Source organism: Lygodium microphyllum, chromosome 27, assembly GCF_053477565.2.
Source record: "Lygodium microphyllum isolate KBCC chromosome 27, Lygodium_microphyllum_v1.1.10, whole genome shotgun sequence".
Lineage (NCBI taxonomy): Eukaryota > Viridiplantae > Streptophyta > Polypodiopsida > Schizaeales > Lygodiaceae > Lygodium > Lygodium microphyllum.
The window spans coordinates 92,136,487-92,157,899 of record NC_141161.1 but is presented as its reverse complement, the minus strand read 5'-3'; positions in this window follow the sequence as shown (position 1 = coordinate 92,157,899).

Below are 21,413 nucleotides of genomic sequence, written 5' to 3'. Positions count from 1 at the left end.
AAACACCTCTATGACCAAAATTCTTGCATTACTTTTACTTGTGAAGCTCTGTCACCCAAAACTTGCAATAGCATGCCTTGTTTCTTTTTAGTATATTTCCATAAGTATCCATCTTTTTAAAAAAACCCATATGCTTTTCTCTTGATTTTCTTAAACTCCTCATTTGACCATTCATCTCTCTTTGTTAATGTACTGAGGTATTGACCAATTTTCAGCACTCTCTTGTATATTTGTCTTCGAGAAACACTTCTACACAAGATGCAAAACATTTAAAGTGTCTTCTCTTTGTTGTCCAAGCTTATGTTAATGCTGTAGCAACACCTTGCATTGCTAAATTCACTCTCGCAACATCATTTTCAGCCATAAGAAAGTCATCTTCTTCCTCCTCATCCATCATCCCATCTTCATTCTCATAACGTGCTCGAGATAACATGTATGCCACTAGGTTATCTCTTCCTACAATATGCTGAAATTTAGGGTTCAAAGATTTGATGTATGTAATCCACCGGAGCATAGCAATGTTCGGAGTAGCACAACTAGTAATCATACCCAATACCAGAAAAAAATCAGTCTCAATGACTACATGAGCATCCATAAAATACTCCTTATCACATTTAAGGGCTATCACAATTCCCCATAATTCTCTTTTGACCTCTGGATATCTTCTCTATCATTTAGTCATCAATACTTTAGCACCAAAGCGAATTACATATCTTTGTCCTTCCTCATCATCTTGCCCAATTGCCCATTCAATCCTGATTGGGCTTGTATCAACAGTAATAATGATAGGCTTTCCATGTGAATAGTCGGCCTTTCTCAATGTAGGAGCACATTTTAAGAGTTGGTTCAATTTCTTCATTGCTTTCTGATGCTTCCTTTCCAAATGAAACTTCTGAACTTTCCTTAGAAACTAATAAAGAGCATCGGCTACATGTGCAAAGTGAGGAATTAGAACACACATGCACCCAAGAATCTACGCACCTCTGATACATTCGTGCATACATCTTGCATTCTATAAATCCCATCTATTTTTGCTGGTGATGGCCTTCGCCCATAAGGCCCACACATATGCCCAATAATAAAAAACTCTTCAACTCCAAAGATAGACTTTTGTCCAGAAAGAGTTAAATGCACCTCTTCTAGACGTGTCAAAATCCTCTCACAATCCACAATATGGTTTGCAACAAACAATCTGCATCCATGAGCATCCATCTCTTCATTCTTTTCATCCACTGCACACCCTTTGATTGGAACATCATCCAAGAAGGGCATAGTCAATTGTGGTATAAAATCCTTGAGTACCCTATTCATAGCATTTGTCATGTGTGCCACTGAGTTTGTTGCACCCTGTGGTGGGAGACTACACATCCGTACTAACCCCAAAGGAGTCTTCATGGTTGTGATATCCGTGCTTTCAATTGCAAGCTGTAGCTGATCATAACCCGAGTAAAGATCACCCAAAGAATAGATCGCTCTACCTGCAAAAGCCTCAGCAAATTCATCAACCACATGACCTGCACCAACATTTCTTATGGTCACTTTATTGACCGGTTGCATGACTTGAATAAATCTCAAAGACCCATTCTTTTTGGGCATAGTAAACCAACGATTTGAGTACGAGGCTAAAGAAGGCTCTAAGATCTTCATGTGAATCTTTTCATTTACCGAATCCATCAGCTTTGGCATGTAAGCTTTAGGCATTGGAATAGGCCTCAAGTTCCATGGTACATGTGGCATAGTAAATATGACCATAGGAGAGACAACATTTGGATCCACGCAACCTATTTCACTTGGATGAAACGCAAATGCCTTTCCATGTCTAGCCAACATCTGGATAAAACAATCTCTCTCAGTTGGCAAAAGAAACCCTTCTGCACCAACTTTCAATTCATGTAATGTTTCAGATGTAAACTGATGACCTATATCTTTAGGATCCCATAAGCTTAGCTGCCTTGACACTTTTTCATACATACCCTCACTCTCTGGTGGAAGTGGCAAAGCAATTGGTTTCACCTTTTTGTCAATTGTCTTATACTTTGTCTCCACAAGTGCTTCAGCCCATTGTAATCCTTCCTATTGAGCAAACAATGCTATAACATCATACATATCCAAAGAACATACTGACAACACTCTATTTTTAGTATCATTTTCTACATGCATAGTTGCTGAAATTTTAGCCATAGTGTCAGTAATATTCAGCCCATAAAAGATGCTTGAAATGCCATCATTTTCAGCTAAGAACCCCAATTCTCTCAGTTTCTTAGTAGATCATTTCATAGATATGCGTTCAGCCCTACACATAGCTTTCATAGGCTTAAACCAAAATGAACTATTTGTTGTAAACTAAGAATTTCCAATAGTAAATACATGCTTCATTTCATCAAGAGGCGAGTACACCCACTGAACAACACTACTGTAGCGCCGCATTACAGCAGTGCTTAATGAAAATCCAAGTCTTTGAATTCCCTTGCATTTGGAACCAAAGGAGACTCTTGAAGCGTATCCTGATTTCTAGGATGATTAATACAAACACTAAGAAATTGGACTGATTTTCTCCCATCCTCACTGCATATGAGAAATTATCTTGCACAAAGAAGTGTTGCCCTTCCTGTACATCACCAATCGTTACTTTTACATTAGGACATGCAGCATAGAGCTCCCCTGAAGAATTATTTGTAGCCCTCAGTCTCGCCAACCATGATCAGTAGCTACAGGCCATGCACCATTTTCATACAATCCATGCTCAATGACATTTATCTTAGACCCATGGTTAAGTAAAGCAACACAAGGAGTTTCACAATCCCCTATTTTCACTACCATTTCAGTGGTAGCTCTAGCCCAATGATTTCTTGTGTAGTGACTTTGAGGAATAAATCCTAGAGTCTCTTCTCCATATTGTTGCATTTCCCTTACTCCACCATGCATATTGCTACAAGACAATGCATTTTCAGCCACTTTCTTCTCTTTTTCACATGTTATCCATTGATTAGTAGCATCCTGCATAGACAATCCTGTACTTACTTCGCGCTCATATTCAGCCCGAATACCCAACAAACCAGTTTCCTCTTCAAATTGTAGCAATGCACTAGTGGTACCACTAAGAAACATACGCTTCCTTTTAATTATGCCAATGATCTCATCATGAAATTCTCGCTTAGCAATGCCAAGCACCACTCTTAAGGTAAATTCCACCCGATTTTTTAAGATCTTTTCTTCAAGAACCTTCTTAAGATCTGTGGCTGTCTCAATGTCAGATTGCAACTTATATCTTAGCTGCTTGCCCTTCTTTTTTCCCTCTTGTTTGTTATCCAGTTTTTACTTCTGATGATTGATCTCTTCCATAACATGCTCAGGAGGTGGCTGATTTGCAGCTTTAGGTTGATTCACACTTCTTCTTGTCATTCTTTTAGATGTCACTGCAATATCTTCATCTCTTTTTCATTTTTCTTTCACAAGTACATCCGTTTTTTGTACCTTTGCTAAATATGCATACACTGAACATGCATCTACCGGTGATTCCCAACCAATTATGCCACGAATGTCTTGCCTTGCATGAGACATTTCACTATCAGTGACCTTTCTCTTTTCAATTGCATGTAAAGCATGTGTCCATATTTCAGCCTTTGGACCAACCATCACTTGGCCATGCATTCTATCCAAATGTAGGCCAAAAGTAGAAGCATGTACCACCGCATAAGCATTTCAGACAACCAAGTCTTCCAACAACTTCTGCATACCTCCCTTTCCAAAATTCAAAGCAAGAGGCAATCGCATTTCTTGTGCATGGATCTTGCCATCTTTCCAAAAGATAAGCTGTCGTGCCAAGGCCTCCTGATAGGTAGCACAATCCTTTCTCTCGTGCTACAAACGGTCACACCACATACATCTTTTTCCAGGCTTAGGGGCTACTGCCTGTCCCCTTTCCTCTTGTCCTTTTTTGTCCAATTTTGCAACCTTCAATTGAAGATCCCCCATGCCTTTGACCAATTCATCTAAGACATCTTCCCTAACAGAGGGAACAATAGCAGGTATAGCCATAGGGTTAGCCACAGAAGTAGGTGGCTTACTGGATACATCAACTATCTTGCCCGTAACAGTGGGCAAGCTAGAGACATGCAATCTTTCTCTTCTTCTATGCTTCTTTACAAGTGCAATAACAGCTTCCTTGACATGTCTCCACTCTGTTTTCAAACATGTCTCTGTAGTCTGATTCTCCAGCAAATCATCAAGCTTCTCTTGAAGCTCAGGATCAACTACCTATAGAAACAATTCAATTTTCTGAATTGCAAGAGCTTGCTGTTCTACAAGATCCAACTGCTCAAATCGACTTTCAAATTCTCTTAACAATTCCATAGCCACAAGACCCTTATTGGGTTGTAAAACCCACTCTTGAAAAGTCTTGTGCATAATCAAATTGGTGTCCTCAATGTAAAATTCTTCCCTGAGTGTCTTCTTGAAGGCTACCCAGTTTGCATCCTGCAAGTATAATTCAGTAATCCGTGCTTTTAGTTCATGAACAATAACACACAAAATACCGATTGAGCCACCCAAAATAATTCCATCTTCTGAGCATAGGTATATACATATGCAAATACATACCTGCCATTGAATAACTTAACCTCACGCTCAACTGCTTGCAAAGCATTCATCACAACACACTTTCTGTTTGAGCTGAAGCTTGCATCACCTATTGTTGTTGTTGTACCTGTATAAGCATATTCATATTTTGCACCAACTGTTGCAAAACATCACTGGAGAATGTATTCAAAGATTCTTCCATCTTATTGAGCTTCCCTTACATTGCTCAATCCATAGTGTCTTTGGTTGGTCTCTTTTGTTACCCATGAGACCTACTCTATGCATAATGGTTATGCCTATGAGATGTATTTTAGTCTGACACATTGATCCTTTGACAGTTCTCAATGCCGGTCACATATTCACTCACTACTAGTTGGTGCTATTCCCTGATAGTTGCAGCTTGTCTTCTATTAGTGATTGCCCCTCTTTGGCATTAATTTCTTACTTGTGTACTTCATTTTTTCAACATGTTGTAATTGCAATTTACTACACTATTTATGTGCGCAGTCACCTCCATTTGATAGTTCTTTGCATTGAGTTTGTGGATAGCCCATTACATGGTCAATACCCCTCTTTGGCATTAATTTCTTACTGGTGTACTTCATTTTCAATATGTTGTAATTATAGTTTACTGCACTATTTATGCAAGCAGTCACCTCCATTTGACAGTTTTTTGCATTGAGTTTGTGGATAGCTTGTTACTTGGTCAGTACCCCTTTATTTTTAGCTTGATCTAGCACACATTTTGGGGTTGATTTGTACATTATTATAGCAGCCGATTTTTTCCTTTTGTGCATTTTCTTTGTCTAAATATGGCTGGTGGTTCCAATGATAGTGCTATCTTTAATATTGATAAGTTGTATGGCACCAACTATAGCTATTCAAAGGCCCAAATCTAGCAAGTTTTAGTGCAAAAAATGCAGGTTAAGCCTTTGAAACATGAGGGTGTCAAGACTGAACGTATTAATGCAAATGATTGGGATGAATTGGATGAGCTATGTAAGTCCACAATCATATTGTCCCTCTCTAAGTAGGTTTTTATAATGTTGTCTCTAATGGGTAGTCCACAAAGGACTTTTGGGATAAGATTTTCAATGTCTATGACACAAGCAGGGATCCACTTCTCAGGTCTATTGGCTCAAGCAACTCATGGACCTTTGTATGAAGGAGGACACTTTTATGTCAACCCACTTAAATAAGTTCCATTCTATTCTCAACCATTTGTCTTTATAGGGGATTGAATTCAAGGGTAGCCTTTCCCCTTTTTTCCTCTTGGTTACATTGCCTGAATCATGGGATACATTTTATACTACTATGTGTGTAAATATGCCTACTAATGGGCTGAAGTTACAGAATGTAGAGGGTGCACTCTTTAATGAAGAGGTTAACATAAAGAATGTTGATTCTTCCCATACCTCTAATGCTTTGACAATTAGAGGAAATAATAGCAAGAGCGGTAATGACCGTCGTGGGAGAGAGCAGTCTCATTCTTAGTCATGTGGACAGTCTCATAGTATCCCATGGCCATAAGTACTCATTGACTTTTCATTACTGTGGTAAAGCAAGACACATTCTGTCACAGTGCCATAAAATGCATGAGGAAAAGCGCAAGGAAAAGGGCAAGGCTAAAGTACAGTGCCATAAAATACGTGAGGACAAGTGCAAGGAAAAGCACAAGGAAAAGTGCAAGGCTAAAGTACTAGAAAAAAATGATGATTGTAGCATTGTCCCTGGGAACTTATTTTCTTTATAACAACATCCCACAATCAAAATCTCATTTACTGCAAATATTGTTGACTTCTACCCTAAAAGAGTTTAATTCACCTCTACTAGTCTAGTCAAGATCCTTTTATAGTCACCAATATATTCAATAATAAATATTCTACATCCATACTCATTTGATTCTTCATCTTTATTCTCTTCTACACACCCTTTTATTAGCAGGTCATCTAGAAAAGGCATAGTAATATGTGGTATGTAATCCCACAATACTTTAATGTTAGATTCATCGTTTGTGCAACAAATTCATTGTTCCCTATGGGTAAGTCCATATAAAGATTAAATCCAGTAGTGCCTTCATGGTAGTGAGATATCTACTTTCAATTGCTAATTGGAAGTGATCATAACTAATGTATATGTCACCCAAATAATATATAGCTCTATCAACAAAAGCCTCTCCAAATTCATGCACAATTGAGCCTACTCCCACATTCCTAATGGTCGCTTTATTAACTAGCTACATATCCTAAAGGAATCTCAATGTCTCATTTTTCTTGGATATTGTAAACCGCTTGTTTGAGTAAGGAGCTGAAGATGCTCTAGATCCCATATTAATATTCTCATTTAATAAATCAATTAGCTTAGATAGATGAGCCTTTGGCACTAGACACATATCCAAATAACATATATATACCATATTATTCTAATATTTTAGCCCATATTTCAATTTAGCCATTATATTACTATAACACAGACCGTACATACATCCAAAATACACATTCTTTATCTTCCAACAATCCATGTTCTTTCATGTCTCTCTACGTCCTAAAAACATACAGTCTTATACCCCTAGTCATACTTTCTACCCTTTGAAGATATATACAACTTCCTACTAAAAATCCAATAAATGCTTTAGAAAAAACGTATATATCTACTATGAGGCGAGAGCTTTTTTCATCCTGTACCATCGTAGTCTCATATTACAATGGTACTTGCTAAAAACCTAGTTCAGAAGAATCTCTAAACTCATTCACATTTAGTGGAAAAGGGTAATCTCTCAATTTATCGTAATTTCTTGCATGATTAACACAAATAGTAAGAAATTGTATAGTCATTTTACTATCACGACATCTAATCCTTGCATAGGCTAAACTATCATCTAACACCTTTGTCCCCATATATGCAACTATGATATATGGATGTCTATGGACCTACAACTATTTTTCATTTTCACTTAATGATATCAATGATCTCTTCATAAAACTCTCTCTTGGCAATACCAAGAATCTCTCCCAAGGTAAATTCTACTTTACTATTAAAGATACATTCTTCTAGGACCTTTTTCATGTCATTAATAATTTCTATGTCTTACTATAATTTATACCCTATATGTTTTCCCTTTGGTTTAGTATGTTTATATTTCTTCTCTTTCAAAACATCCTCCACACTATGCTCACGTGAAGGCCTAGTGGGAGACAAAGGCCAATCTGATTCAAAATTACCACTCCCCTTATAGCTACCCTCTTTGACGTACTGGAATTTTTAGTCTCTCTTTTACTCTTTTCTTCCCTAATAGCTTTTGACTTTTGTGACTTGGTAATATAAATATAGACAAAAAAAAAACCACAGAAGCATCCCAACTTAAATTTTCCCAATAGCTTCTATGTTTTATGACTTGGCAAGTTAAGCATAAAGAAAAAAAGAATTCATCCGAGTATCTCAACTTGTCTTTTCTCAAATACTCTATCATGCCTCATTTAAGTCTACTCTAGGAATTTCTTCCTATTTTGTTGTATGCATACCATGTGTTGAAATTTCTATCTTACTACCAAGCATGGATACACAATCAGGATCTTTCTCAATCTATAAACCAAATATAAGTGCTTCAACTACAACATATGCATTCTTTATAGCCATGTCATCAACCAATTTTTGCATTCCACCCTTTCCAAAATTGAGATTGAGCAATAGTCTTGTCGCATGCAGATGGATCGTCTCATTTGTAAATAAAGCCAAAATCATATCTAATGTATCTTTATAGATCTCACAAATTCTACACTTATACTTAGTGCTATCACACCAGATACATTGTCATACAAAGCCTTCTCATATTGGAGCCCCTTTTCTTTTAACTTTTTAAGATTTAGTTGCAAATCACATATACCATTAAGCAATCCATTGATTATGCCATCTTTCAGAGGAGTAATTGTAGAAATTGGTTGCTTATCTTTATGCTCAGTTGTCTTGCTGTAGCTAAGGGCATAGAACACACTATTAGTGAGTTTGGGAATCTCCTAATTCCCATTTTTTGAATACTAAAAAGGTGGCACCCGGATAACATGCCCATAAGTTTCTCAAAACCATATGATGTGACCTAGCATTGGAAAGCACAATATTTTCCTTCGGTCTTTCACTTCGGGTTTATCAAAGATATCATGGTATTTATCATGTATGAGTAAAAGCCATTAAAACTAAGATAAGAAGAGTTTTGAGCACATAGAAAAGAAAATCTATAGAAGAAGAAGACAAGAAGCAACAAAAATCCAAGAGACAACTAGAACCCAAATGTAGACTATATTTCTCATGTAAGAGCTTGAGATCAATCCCTATACAAAATATGCATCCATATAAAGACTATAAAGTGTAGACTATGGCTCAATAAAAACCCAATTTAATTCATCCCATATGATCTGTTTTGGAATACATTAGATCAACTATCAAATAATATTTTTGAGGTAAAAAACAAGCCTAAACTTGCATTCCGATACATATGTAGCCCACATGACCCGATAATTCCCTGTTTTGAAACTTTTCCAAAGATCGTTTTCCAACCCAAAAATCTCATTTTCAATCTACTATAGTAGTAGAACTAGAATATCCAAAACAATCCACATAACTCCTTTATTTGGGATAGCTAAGAGAAATAATTTCACATAGATTCAAGGTAGATCAAAGTTGTTCCTCACAAACAACAATAGCTACCTTGTTTTTCCTATCTAGAATAATCCGTTACGTTCTAAGTGATTCCAAATTAATATTTTTATACACAAGAAGCTTTAGCTTGGTCTATTTAGACTTCTCTTATGCTTTCCCATTCAACTCAGTATATGTATACTATGGTTTTTTTAGTCCTTTGTTTCCTTGCTCTTGGGCATCTATGTCCTATCCGCAATTTACTATCCAAAAGGTGGGGGTGTAGCCTAAAGAATTCACACTATCAAACATCCTCTCTAACTTATCTAGGTTCACTAGATCGCCCCATTGAGCTACCCAAAACAAGTATTACCAATTTTCATACAAATAGAGGCTTAAAACCAACTCTCAAATACATGACAAGAGACCATAGATAGTGTACATTTAGCAAGAAATAGGCAAAAAAATCCCATAGGCACACAAGTAAAGTATGGTCACTACTACCAAACTTTATGTAAGTTTCAACTAATGGATATAGAACCACATGACAACGGTTTATGAGGATCAATGAAATTTCATCATGGACTATATTTGTAAGATTTTGATCTGTCAATTATAGGAATGTTGAGAGGATAGTAGAAAATTGTAGAATAACTAGCAGCTCTTTTTTATAAGTACCTCAAAATAAGGATCCCTCGATCCTTTAGGGGCATCAATAAAATTAAAGTTTACATTACTACCAAGGTTTTAAAAAGTTTTCTAGTACTCATTGAATATCTACTCACATTCCACCTTAAGAAGTTGTTTCTAAGGCAACTCCCCTAACATGGCATTTCAAGGCATGTTTATAAACCATATGGATATGTGTACATTTAAATATTTACTCTTTTCATATGATTCAAGTTTATCCCTCATCAAATAATGAAAAGAAAATAGCCTTTACATTAGTCTAGACCACAGCATTAAAAAATGCCAATTGCCACCTTGCAATGCCAGCTTCTACTAATCATTAGGCCGTACTTACAATCTAAAGCCCACATGTTGCCCATGATAAGTGTGTGGGTGTGGATGGATTCAAAATAGTCCAAGTGCACTGACGGAGGCCATAGAGCCTCTAAGGACCTCTATTGGCAAGCCTCCATTAAAACATGCTCTTTTCCTGCATCCTAACCCATTGATCAATCCATTTGTCTTCATCCTTAAGACTTACAACCTCCTTCTCATAATTTGCCTTATACCCCACCCACTTCCCTTATTAAAATTATTATCAATATTTAAGTTGCTTACTAATCTTAGTACTCTCCTAAATTACAATCACATTGATAATGTCTCTTTCACGCACTCTTATTCTTGCAACCAAAATCCTCATTAACAAAATGTGAAGCTTCACAAAGATAATATCTATCAAGGTATTTAAAAGGAGGATCCCAAGAATTCTAACAATAGTATCATAAGAGCAAAAGAGCAAGGAAGGTATTGAAGAAAATGCATAGCCACCCCTTCGAACATCGCATTTCACATTCTATCACCCCTAAGTAAATTGGGTATCTCGCTTTTCCTTGTTCCACTTTTTCCTCTCTCTCTTTCTCTTTATGTCTCTCTCTCTTCGTATGTGAAAAAGAAAGTTAATAGATGAACTATTTTCAAAGGCTTATCATGAAAAAGTGTAAAATAATCGATTTGTAGAACATTTCTAAGGGTCTCTCACTCATAGACATGCACAAATGCATATTCTCTCTCTCTCTCTCTCTCTCTCTCTCTCTCTCTCTCTCATGTGGCAGTACATGCCTACATATAGCCCACGAAATCCTGACCTACTTGGGTGGCAACACAAATGCGTGTCAAGGAACCTAACTTGCTTGGGTGGCACATCCACACTCCATCACATGACTTCACCTGTGCTCTGCTAGGGTTGTTCCCTCGCTATTCTCGCTCAACCATTCTACTGCCACACTTGTTGCTATGCATTGGTAACATTTTGTCACCACTCCTAGGTCCTACAGTGCACTTTGCTCATGAGAGAGAGAGAGAGAGAGAGAGAGAGAGAGAGAGAATTCTAGCTATACGTCCAAGAGAGAGAGAGAGAGAGAGAGATGGCTTATTATTAAAAGTGAATAAAATAAGTAATCATGAAAGAGGAGATTGAGGTCATGGTAATATGTGGGAGTATGCATCATGCGACTACGATTGAAACCCTATTCGACTATGGCATTTTGTAGCAACATCATACTTGTGATGAAGATCATCCTCATGCCCACAACCACGAGAACAATGTGTGACACTATAGTAGGAGCTCAGGGCATGAGACACGATCAACAGAAGGTATACCAAGATATGATGATGCCGGCGATACAATGGTAGGCCGAGCTAGAGTAGAACCAACATCCAATATATGTGTTGAGGTAAGGCCCTAGGGGTGGGGATTCAGATGCTAAGAAGTTGTAATATTCCGCGTTAAAAAAATGAATTGGTTTAATGGAAATTTTTTTATTCCCCCCTTATCCCTCCAGCCGACTAACGAGCTGGAGGGGGAGGGGAATAGAAGGAACTATTAAGCTCCTTGGTGGAGCCTTATGGAGGGAGGGGGACCATGCGTGATGACACACCGGGAGGAAAGATCCCCCTCCCCTCCACTATTTAAACGGGGGGGGGGGGGGGGGCCGCTGGAGAAGAGGAGGCTGAGCCGTGAGAAATAGAGGCCGAAGGAGACAACCATGCCGTGATTGCGAAGAGGAGAGTGCCGCCATAACACCGAGCTGAGGGAGGAGGACAGAAGGTTGCTGCCGCCTACATCCTGAGGCCACCGCTACCATCGCCAACCAGTCCACAAAGAGCCATCAGGGATTCCGTCGTCCTCCACACGCCACGTGCATTCATAAGCTTCCAAGAAGTTTCTTGGAAGCTTCTAAGGGGGGATCTTTAAGCCCCCTTTCTCTTTAATATTCTCTTAAAAGTCCTTTAACCCCGGTTTCCATTATAAACCCCCTTTGTCCCCCCCCCCCCCCATTTTAAACCCCCCTAGGATTTTTTCCCTTTAAGCCCCTCCCTTAGACTTGGAAATCTACCCCCGGTTTTAATTCCCCTAAGACCTTTTTCACCCCCTTATAACCCTCGTAACCCTTCTTCAACCCCCCTCATAACTCTCATTTTCCCACAACTCCCTAAGCTTTTTTTTTCTAATCCCCCGTATCCCCATTATTATTTTCCCCCCCAAACAAAAAAAATCCAAACCATCATCATGGCCTCGGATGGTATCCCGTAAGGAAAAAATAGCCGTGAGATAAAAGGATAGGGAGGGAAAGTAGAGGGAGTGAAAAGAAGGAGTGAAGGAGGAAGAGTGGGAAAAAGACAAAAGAAAGGGAAGGAAAGAGAAGACGGTGGAATTCCAGAAGAAAGAGGGAAAGGCTATCTCACATTCGAACTACGATGCCACCGAAAAAAGTCCAAGGTGTAGCTGCGGGATGGTCATTCCCCGGTATCCATGTGGATATCTCACCCCAAAACCAGGTTTTTTTCTCTTGGCTTTAATTCGGTTTTAAGTCGATCATGCAAAGGAAAAATGTTAAGGATAGGATATATTTGTTCGAGTTATTTATAACGAAGGAGTTTAGCTTAGGAATGACAATGTATAGAACTTAGCTTTCTTCAAATTGCATCAAGCATTATAAATTACAAGCAAGATTATCCATTTACTCTAGTAATATATTTTAGTTAAATCCTATGGTGTAAAAATTATATCTTGCACCATTAGTCTTATTCCTTTCGCAACGAATCATGGTAAATGGTAAATTCATGAAAGGTTTCTTTCGATGCTCAAATTACTAGGGAGTAATCTTTGCTAGTTGCACATCTTAGCAAGGAAATTGTTATTTGGCATGAGTTCATCTTTAAAGAAAATGGAAGTTAAATGTTAGGAATTAACAAGTATAAAAATTAGATATACGAACTCGTTTGGAAAGAAAATGTAATGGGGGATTGCTGGATGACACTCTATTAATACTTTTCCCTTGCTATTTGAGGACTTGGGGACTAATAAAGTGTGTGTACACCAATTTCATAGCTAGGCCTTTTTGTCCCAAGGAGTATTGCCGCTCTTTGTATCACCTTGGCATTAGGCTATATGCCAAATTAAACTGTATTGATTGGGAAAGTAAATTGTCACAAGGATAGTAAAACCGTGACAAGACGATTAATATTACCTTCCAAAAGATAACTGAACCAATCTAAACATAGAAACATTGATACCTTAAACACTTGACTACTTTCCTTACCGTAGGGACAATAAATTCATAAAGATAAGAAACTAGGGTTTGTCCCTAAAGTTCTTAAAAGAAGAAACCCTAGGCCTGACATACGTCTGCTTAAAGAATCTAAATAGATTATTCCATCGCAGGACTTGCGCAACATGTATGAAATCATTTAGTCTTGTGATTGATTCACAAGGAGAAAGGGGAAAAACCCTCATCAAGGACGGCACATCCTTACGCAAGTTATCTTGCAAAAAGACGTATTTTTGGATATCCTTCTAAATAAGGAAAGTTGTAAACCGGAAACTAGCATATCTAAAGCACTTTAGGGTTAACCAAGTTGGATATGCCTAACATCGGAATGTAAAAGGATCTTGCCAATTTACAAGACACCTTGGGAATGAGTGCTGATACACTCAAAGACGAAAGAACACTTCCTTAGCAGTTTGCCATACAACTGGATTGATTAATGGAAATGTTTGTGCTTGCTAGAGATTTTAGGGCTCTATTTGAATTATGAATTACAAATTAAATGAGTATCTATACTTCAGGTTAAAAGGCCTGAAGGGAGAGGCAGCTTCAGTTACCCCCGACTGCCTGTCTGACCTAACCAAGGGGGTTATTGATCGCGCCGGAACGTGGACCGAACCCGCCGCGAGAGGTCTCTCCGTTAAGCTCTACTTGGAGTAGGAGGACGCTTGGGTGCCAGGGGGGCTCTAGCCGTAAATCCCTCGCCTTCCGGGTCCGGCACAAGAGGCTAACGTGACTCGGGATTGGATCTCGAGGCCCGCATACTAGTTGACGGGCGGAAGCTTGGAATAGTGATCCCTGAGGATTACTGGATAGCGTTCGGGCGGATTATGGACAAGCCTACGGGCGGAACTCCTTGTATTTCAAAGATAAAATGATGAAATGTAAATAAAGAACTTGCTTGATATTGTTTTTCTATGTCACGTGATAAGATTAGGTGAAGGAACCAGTGCTTAACGGGGTTAATTAACGAAGCTGATTGTTATATGTCAAATTAATGTGTTAGATAATTACATAACTAAAACAAACCGAGGAAAGTGCGGAGGATGGGCCATGGGCCCGTCCTACGGTTGGGTGGTCCCGGTTAGCCGGGAACTTTTCTCAAAAATCTCGAAGAACAGCGGAATGATCATCATCATCAAAAAGAATAACGAGAACGATGACCTAGAGTTACGTCTTACCCGATTTACGCTGTTTTAGGGGAACGGAATGGGACTATGCCTTATGGCAGAGAGGTTGAGCTTTGCATCCCTCTCGTTTCCCATTCTCCTTGAACCAAGTGCAGCGTGAATCCGCTTCGGACCTGGCATTTCTGCGTAAAGTAGTTCGCTCGGGTCTGACGCTAGTTGCTGTTAGCTAATGACCCATTAGGAAAACCCTAATTCCGGTCGATCCTAAGTGGGAACGGCCAGGATACTTCCGCTACGTGGCAGACGTAGGAAGAACTAGATCACAAAACCCGTAACATTCCATGGGAGTGCCGGGCGGAGCTTTTCTAGATATCCTTTCCGATGGACTGCTAAGACGTGTCCTGGATGATACTAGGGGATACGTTACAAGTTGGTATCAGAGCCGACCAACAACGGAATTGTTTTTATGAGATCTCAATTAAATGAAGTAAAGAAACTGTTGCTGTCCAAACATTTTCTCATCTTCAATGCTGTCTTGCAGAACTATGAAGCGTGGAACAAGTTTTTGGTGTTTCGGATCATGTTTATGACTGCAATGCATTCTCCGCTTTATAGACAAAGAATTGGGATGATGAACATCCTAGAGCAGATTTATAATCCATCACCTTTATACATAGAACGAAGATGGACGGGGTCTTCAGGAATCTACTACATAGCTACCCATCGGTTTGCTTATCTACAGACCAACCTAAAGAGGATCAAGTGGTTGGAAGACTTGAAAGTCATGAAGCTATTCATTTTTGTGGAAGCTCATGTAAATTCAACTTTACATATTCAAGGTCGGAGGGTTGAAATGAACTCATATGTATATGAGGAAGTAACCCGTGTAATTCCAGCCGACAGGATTAAAGTGTTGGGCCGCCATGAGAAGTATGGATTTCTCTCACTTTTAAAGTATGCGCCACAGATGGACATGACGCAGCAGGTGTCCAAATTTTGCGCGGGCTTAAATCCACCCATAAATACCCGTCTCGAATCTATGGGTCCATCAGATCTTCAGGATGCACTCATTCAAGCGGCGCCTATAATTCAGGAGGTGCAAGCTAGACCAAGGGGTAACAAAACTTGGTCCTATAGTGACCCGAACAGAGGAGCATTCAGACCTGAAATGAAGAGAGTTCAAGGTCACAATCCAGGAAAAAGGAAGAAAGCAAGGATAAATAACGTCAACAACTTTGTTCCTACTCAAAGTAATGGCCGAAACCTCCGATGTTTCCACTGCAACGAACCCGGTCACTTCAAGAGGCAATGTCCCAAGCTCAGCGGAGGACATCGTCAAATGCCTTTCCAAGGTGCAGGCCGCGGTCAAGGAGCCACCACCCGTGGAAGAGGAAGAACTGCCTACATTGCCAATAGGCAAAAATGCGAAGAAGAAAATGAGGAAGATCCGACTATGGAAGCTGAATTCGAAAGAGCGACATTTCATGCCGCTTTACACAAGAAAGGGCCGAATCGCTAGTTCTCGGTGATTCAGACACAGTCAGACTATCAAGGTAAAGGTTTCAAAACCTTGATTGATTGTGGCAGTACACATTCCTTTATCTCACCAGTATGTGCAAAAAGATTAGGAATAGCCACAGTAGAAGCACCTACCCTGCTTGTGGAATTGGCAAACAGTCGTAAGGTAACTTGTACCAGGCAAACTGCTAAGGTGGAATTCTTTCTGGGAGGAAAGAAAACCTCAGTCAAATTCAGAGTCATGAATTTAGGTATCCATGAGTGTCTACTCAGGATGGATTGGCTTAAGCCTAATGACGCCCACATTCATTGTGGAAAGGGTCAAGTTTCCTTTCGAAACTCTGAAAGGGAATTTGTCACAACTCAAGGTGAGGCAGGAGTGCCAAGAATCCAATTGGCCAAAGTATCTCGGATCATAAAAGGAGTCAGATAAGGATTACCCGTTTACCTGATCAAACTCAATGTTAGATCAAAAGCAAGAGTCTCATGAAGGACCTTCTTGGCTAAAGGAATACGCTGACGTATTCCCTGAGGAATTGATTAAACTTCCGCCTCCAAGAGAAGTAGATCATGAGATTAGGCTAGTACCTGGAGCTGCACCAATTGCAAAGAGACCGTATAGAATGTCCATACCAGAAGCAATTGAGTTGAAGGAACAGCTCAAGCAACTGTTGGATCAGGGTTACATCCGGCCTAGCAACTCACCATGGGGAGCTCCAGTACTATTCTAGAAAAAGAAAGATGGGACACTTCGACTGTGTATTGATTACCGAGGGTTGAATCAATCAACAGTCAAGAACAAGTATCCTATTCCTAGAATAGATGAGCTTCTTGATCGTCTTCAAGGTACAAAGATCTTCTCCAAGATTGATCTCAGGTCAGGTTATTATTAGATAAGGATCAAGGAAGAAGATATTCCAAAGACGGCCTTCAATACAAGATATGGGCACTTTGAGTTCTTAGTTATGTCATTCGGGCTTACAAATGCACCTGCCACCTTCAATAGATTAATGCAGGATATTTTTAGACCATATCTTGATGATTTCGTGCTTGTCTTCTTCAATGACACTTTAGTCTATTCCAAACAGGAAGAAGATCATGAACCTCAACTTCGGATTGTCCTTGAGACAATGAGGTCTCATAAGCTGTATGCAAAAATAAAGAAGTGTGCATTCTTCAAGCGTCAGATTGAATATCTGGGATTCATAGTATCATCAGAGGGAATATCAGTAGACCCAGCCAAAGTCAGAGATGTGCTTGAATGGCCAATACTAGTATCCATCAAAGAAATACATAGCTTTCTTGGATTGACAAGATGGTATAGGGTCTTTATCAAAAACTATGCTTTGATTGCAGCACCCCTTACAGATCTACTAAAGAAGCAGACTTCCATTGCATGGTCAACTTCCGAACAAAATAGCTTCGACAAACTGAAGCAAAGTTTGGTATCAGCACCTATTCTAAAACTTCCTGACCTCAATAAGGAGTTTGAGGTAGTAACTGATGCTCACATTCTTGCCTTGGGATGTGTACTTATGCAGGAAGGTCATCCAGTAGCATACTCTTCAAGGAAATTGAAGAGTCATGAAAAGAATTATGCCACGCATGATCTAGAATTACTAGCTGTCATCCATGCTCTAAAGCTTTGGAGACACTACCCGTTGGGTAACAAGTTTACTCTAGTAACCGATCATAAGAGTCTCAAATGGATTTTTACCCAGAATGAGCTCAACATGAGGCAACGTCGGTGGATTGAAGTATTGGAGGAATATGATTTTGAAATCAAGTACCGACCAGGGAAAGAGAATGTAGTTGCCGATGCACTCAGTCGCAAGGCATTCCTAAATTCCCTAATCTTGCAGAATCCATCAATGGCCAGATCTCTGGCTACAAAGGTATCTATGCCAAACAACCCTATACTTGAACTAGCTAGAGAGGAAGCATGCCATGATTTGGCCTACCAAACAATGATAAAGGAAATATCTACCCAGGAGTAGAATCAGAAGTTGCAAGCTAAGTATCAGGAATTTTCCATTGATAATGGACTTGTCTACTACAGAACAAGGCTGTGTATACCAGCAAGCCAGTCACTTAAGCAGAAGGTATTATGGGAAGCTCATGATTCTCCTTTCGCAGGACATCCTGGCTATGCTAAAACTCTTAATGCAGTTAGGAAGAGCTATCATTGGGAGAGGCTTAAAGGTGGCGTTCTCAAGTATGTCACTGAGTGTTTGTCTTGCCAATGTATCAAGGCCGAACATGTCATGATGCCAGGGAAACTGCAACCGCTTGACATTCCCCAAATGGAATGGGAATTCATCAGTATGGATTTTGTTGTAGGCTTACCCCAAGTCCAAGGAGGATACAATTCCATTATGGTTGTGATTGACATGCTTACCAAGGTTGCACACCTGATTCCAGTAAAGACAAACTATAAAGCCTCCGACATTACAAGATTGATAATCAAGGAGATATTCAAGCTACATGAATAACCTAGAAGAATCATTAGTGATCGAGATTCTCTCTTCACATCACACTTCTGGAGAGCTATCTTTGAAGCTATTGGGACACAACTATGTTTTAGCACTGCCTACCATCCCCAAACAGATGGCCAAACAAAGCGAGTAAATCAAGTCATCGAGGATATGCTTAGGGCATACTACTGTCGAGAGCCGAAGAGGTGGATTCAATTCTTGCCTTTGGTTGAATTTGCCTACAATGCTTCTTACCAGCAGAGCATTCAAATGACCCCTTTCGAGGCATTGTATGGTCATCATTGTCAAAGTCCCCTAAACTTTTCTGATCCAACCCTAAGAGTTGAAGCTTCAAGAAAAATGTTGGAGGACATGGATGATCAAATAAGGTCAATAAGACAAGACATACAAGCGGCCAAGGATAGGCAAAAGGCATACGCAGATTTGAAACGTCAAGATAGAGTCTTCGAAGAAGGAGACATGGTCTTCATTCGGGTACGCCCTAAAAAGAGTTCTCTATCCCTAGGAGAATGCAAGAAGCTAAGTCCAAGGTATTGTGGGCCATATAAAATCCTCAAATGCCTAGGACCCAATGCTTATAGATTGCAACTCCCTGAGAACCTAAAGGTTCACAACGTATTCCATATCAGCCTATTGAAAACATATATACCCAATCCTAATCATGTACTTGATGACCAACAAATTGTAATGCCTAGTCAAGGAGTCCTTGAACTAAGGCTGGAAAGGATCTTAGATGTTAGGGAAAGACAGTTAAGATCTAGAACCTTGAAAGAATGGCTTGTCCAATGGAAAGATTATCCCGAAGACGATGCCACTTGGATAGATGAAAGCTCTCTCAACCATCAATATCCCCAGTTCATCTCGAGATGAGGACATCTCGATTCCTCCAAGGGGGAGAGAATGTAATATTCCGCGTTAAAAAAATGAATTGGTTTAATGGAAAAATTTTTATCCCCCCTTATCCCTCCAGCCGACTAACGAGCTGGAGGGGGAGGGGAATAGAAGGAGCTATTAAGCTCCTTGGTGGAGCCTTATGGAGGGAGGGGGACCATGCGTGATGACATGCCGGGAGGAAAGATCCCCCTTCCCTCCACTATTTAAACGAGGGGGGGGCCGCTGGAGAAGAGGAGGCTGAGCCGTGAGAAATAGAGGCCGCAGGAGACAACCCTGCCGTGATTGCGAAGAGGAGAGTGCCGCCATAACACCGAGTTGAGGGAGAAGGACGGAAGGCTGCTGCCGCCTACATCCTGAGGCCGCCGCTGCCATCGCCAACCAGTCCACAAAGAGCCGTCAGGGATTCCGTCGTCCTCCACACGCCATGTGCATTCAGAAGCATCCAAGAAGCTTCTTGGAAGCTTCTAAGGGGGGATCTTTAAGCCCCCTTTCTCATTAATATTCCCTTAAAAGTCCTTTAACCCCGGTTTCCATTATAAACCCCCTTTGTTCCCCTCGGGTTTAATTCTCCCTAAATCCCCTTTGTCCCCCCCCCATTTTAAACCCCCTAGGATTTTTTCCCCTTAAGCCCCTCCCTTAGACTTGGAAACCTACCCCCGGTTTTAATTCCCCTAAGACCTTTTTCACCCCCTTATAACCCTCGTAACCCTTCTTCAACCCCCCTCATAACTCTCATTTTCCCACAACTCCCTAAGCTTTTTTTTTCTAATCCCCCGTATCCCCATTATTATTTTCCCCCCCGAACCAAAAAAATCCAAACCATCATCATGGCCTCGGATGGTATCCCGTAAGGAAAAAATAGCCGTGAGATAAAAGGATAGGGAGGGAAAGTAGAGGGAGTGAAAAGAAAGAGTGAAGGAGGAAGAGTGGGAAAAAGACAAAAGAAAGGGAAGGAAAGAGAAGACGGTGGAATTCCAGAAGAAAGAGGGAAAGGCTATCTCACATTCGAACTACGATGCCGTCGAAAAAAGTCCAAGGTGTAGCTACGGGAGGGTCATTCCCCGGTATCCATGTGGATATCTCACCCCAAAACCAGGTTTTTTCTCTTGGCTTTAATTCGGTTTTAAGTCGATCATGCAAAGGAAAAATGTTAAGGATAGGATATATTTGTTCGAGTTATTTGTAACGAAGGAGTTTAGCTTAGGAATGACAATGTATAGAACTTAGCTTTCTTCAAATTGCATCAAGCATTATAAATTACGAGCAAGATTATCCATTTACTCTAGTAATATATTTTAGTTAAATCCTACGGTGTAGAAATTATATCTTGCACCATTAGTCTTATTCCTTTCGCAACGAATCATGGTAAATGGCTAGATTCATGAAAGGTTTCTTTCGATGCTCAAATTACTAGGGAGTTATCTTTGCTAGTTGCACATCTTAGCAAGGAAATTGTTATTTGGCATGAGTTCATCTTTAAAGAAAACGGAAGTTAAATGTTAGGAATTAACAAGTATAAAAACTAGATATACGAACTCATTTGGAAAGAAAATGTAATGGGGGATTGCTGGATGACACTCTATTAATACTTTTCCCTTGCTATTTGAGGACTTGGGGACTAATAAAGTGTGTGTACACCAATTTCACAGGTAGGCCTTTTTGTCCCAAGGAGTATTGTCGCTCTTTGTATCACCTTGGCATTAGGCTATATGCCAAATTAAACTGTATTGATTGGAAAAGTAAATTGTCACAATGATAGTAAAACCGTGACAAGACGATTAATATTACCTTCCAAAAGATAACTGAACCAATCTAAACATAGAAACATTGATACCTTAAACACTTGACTACTTTCCTTACCGTAGGGACAATAAATTCATAAAGATAAG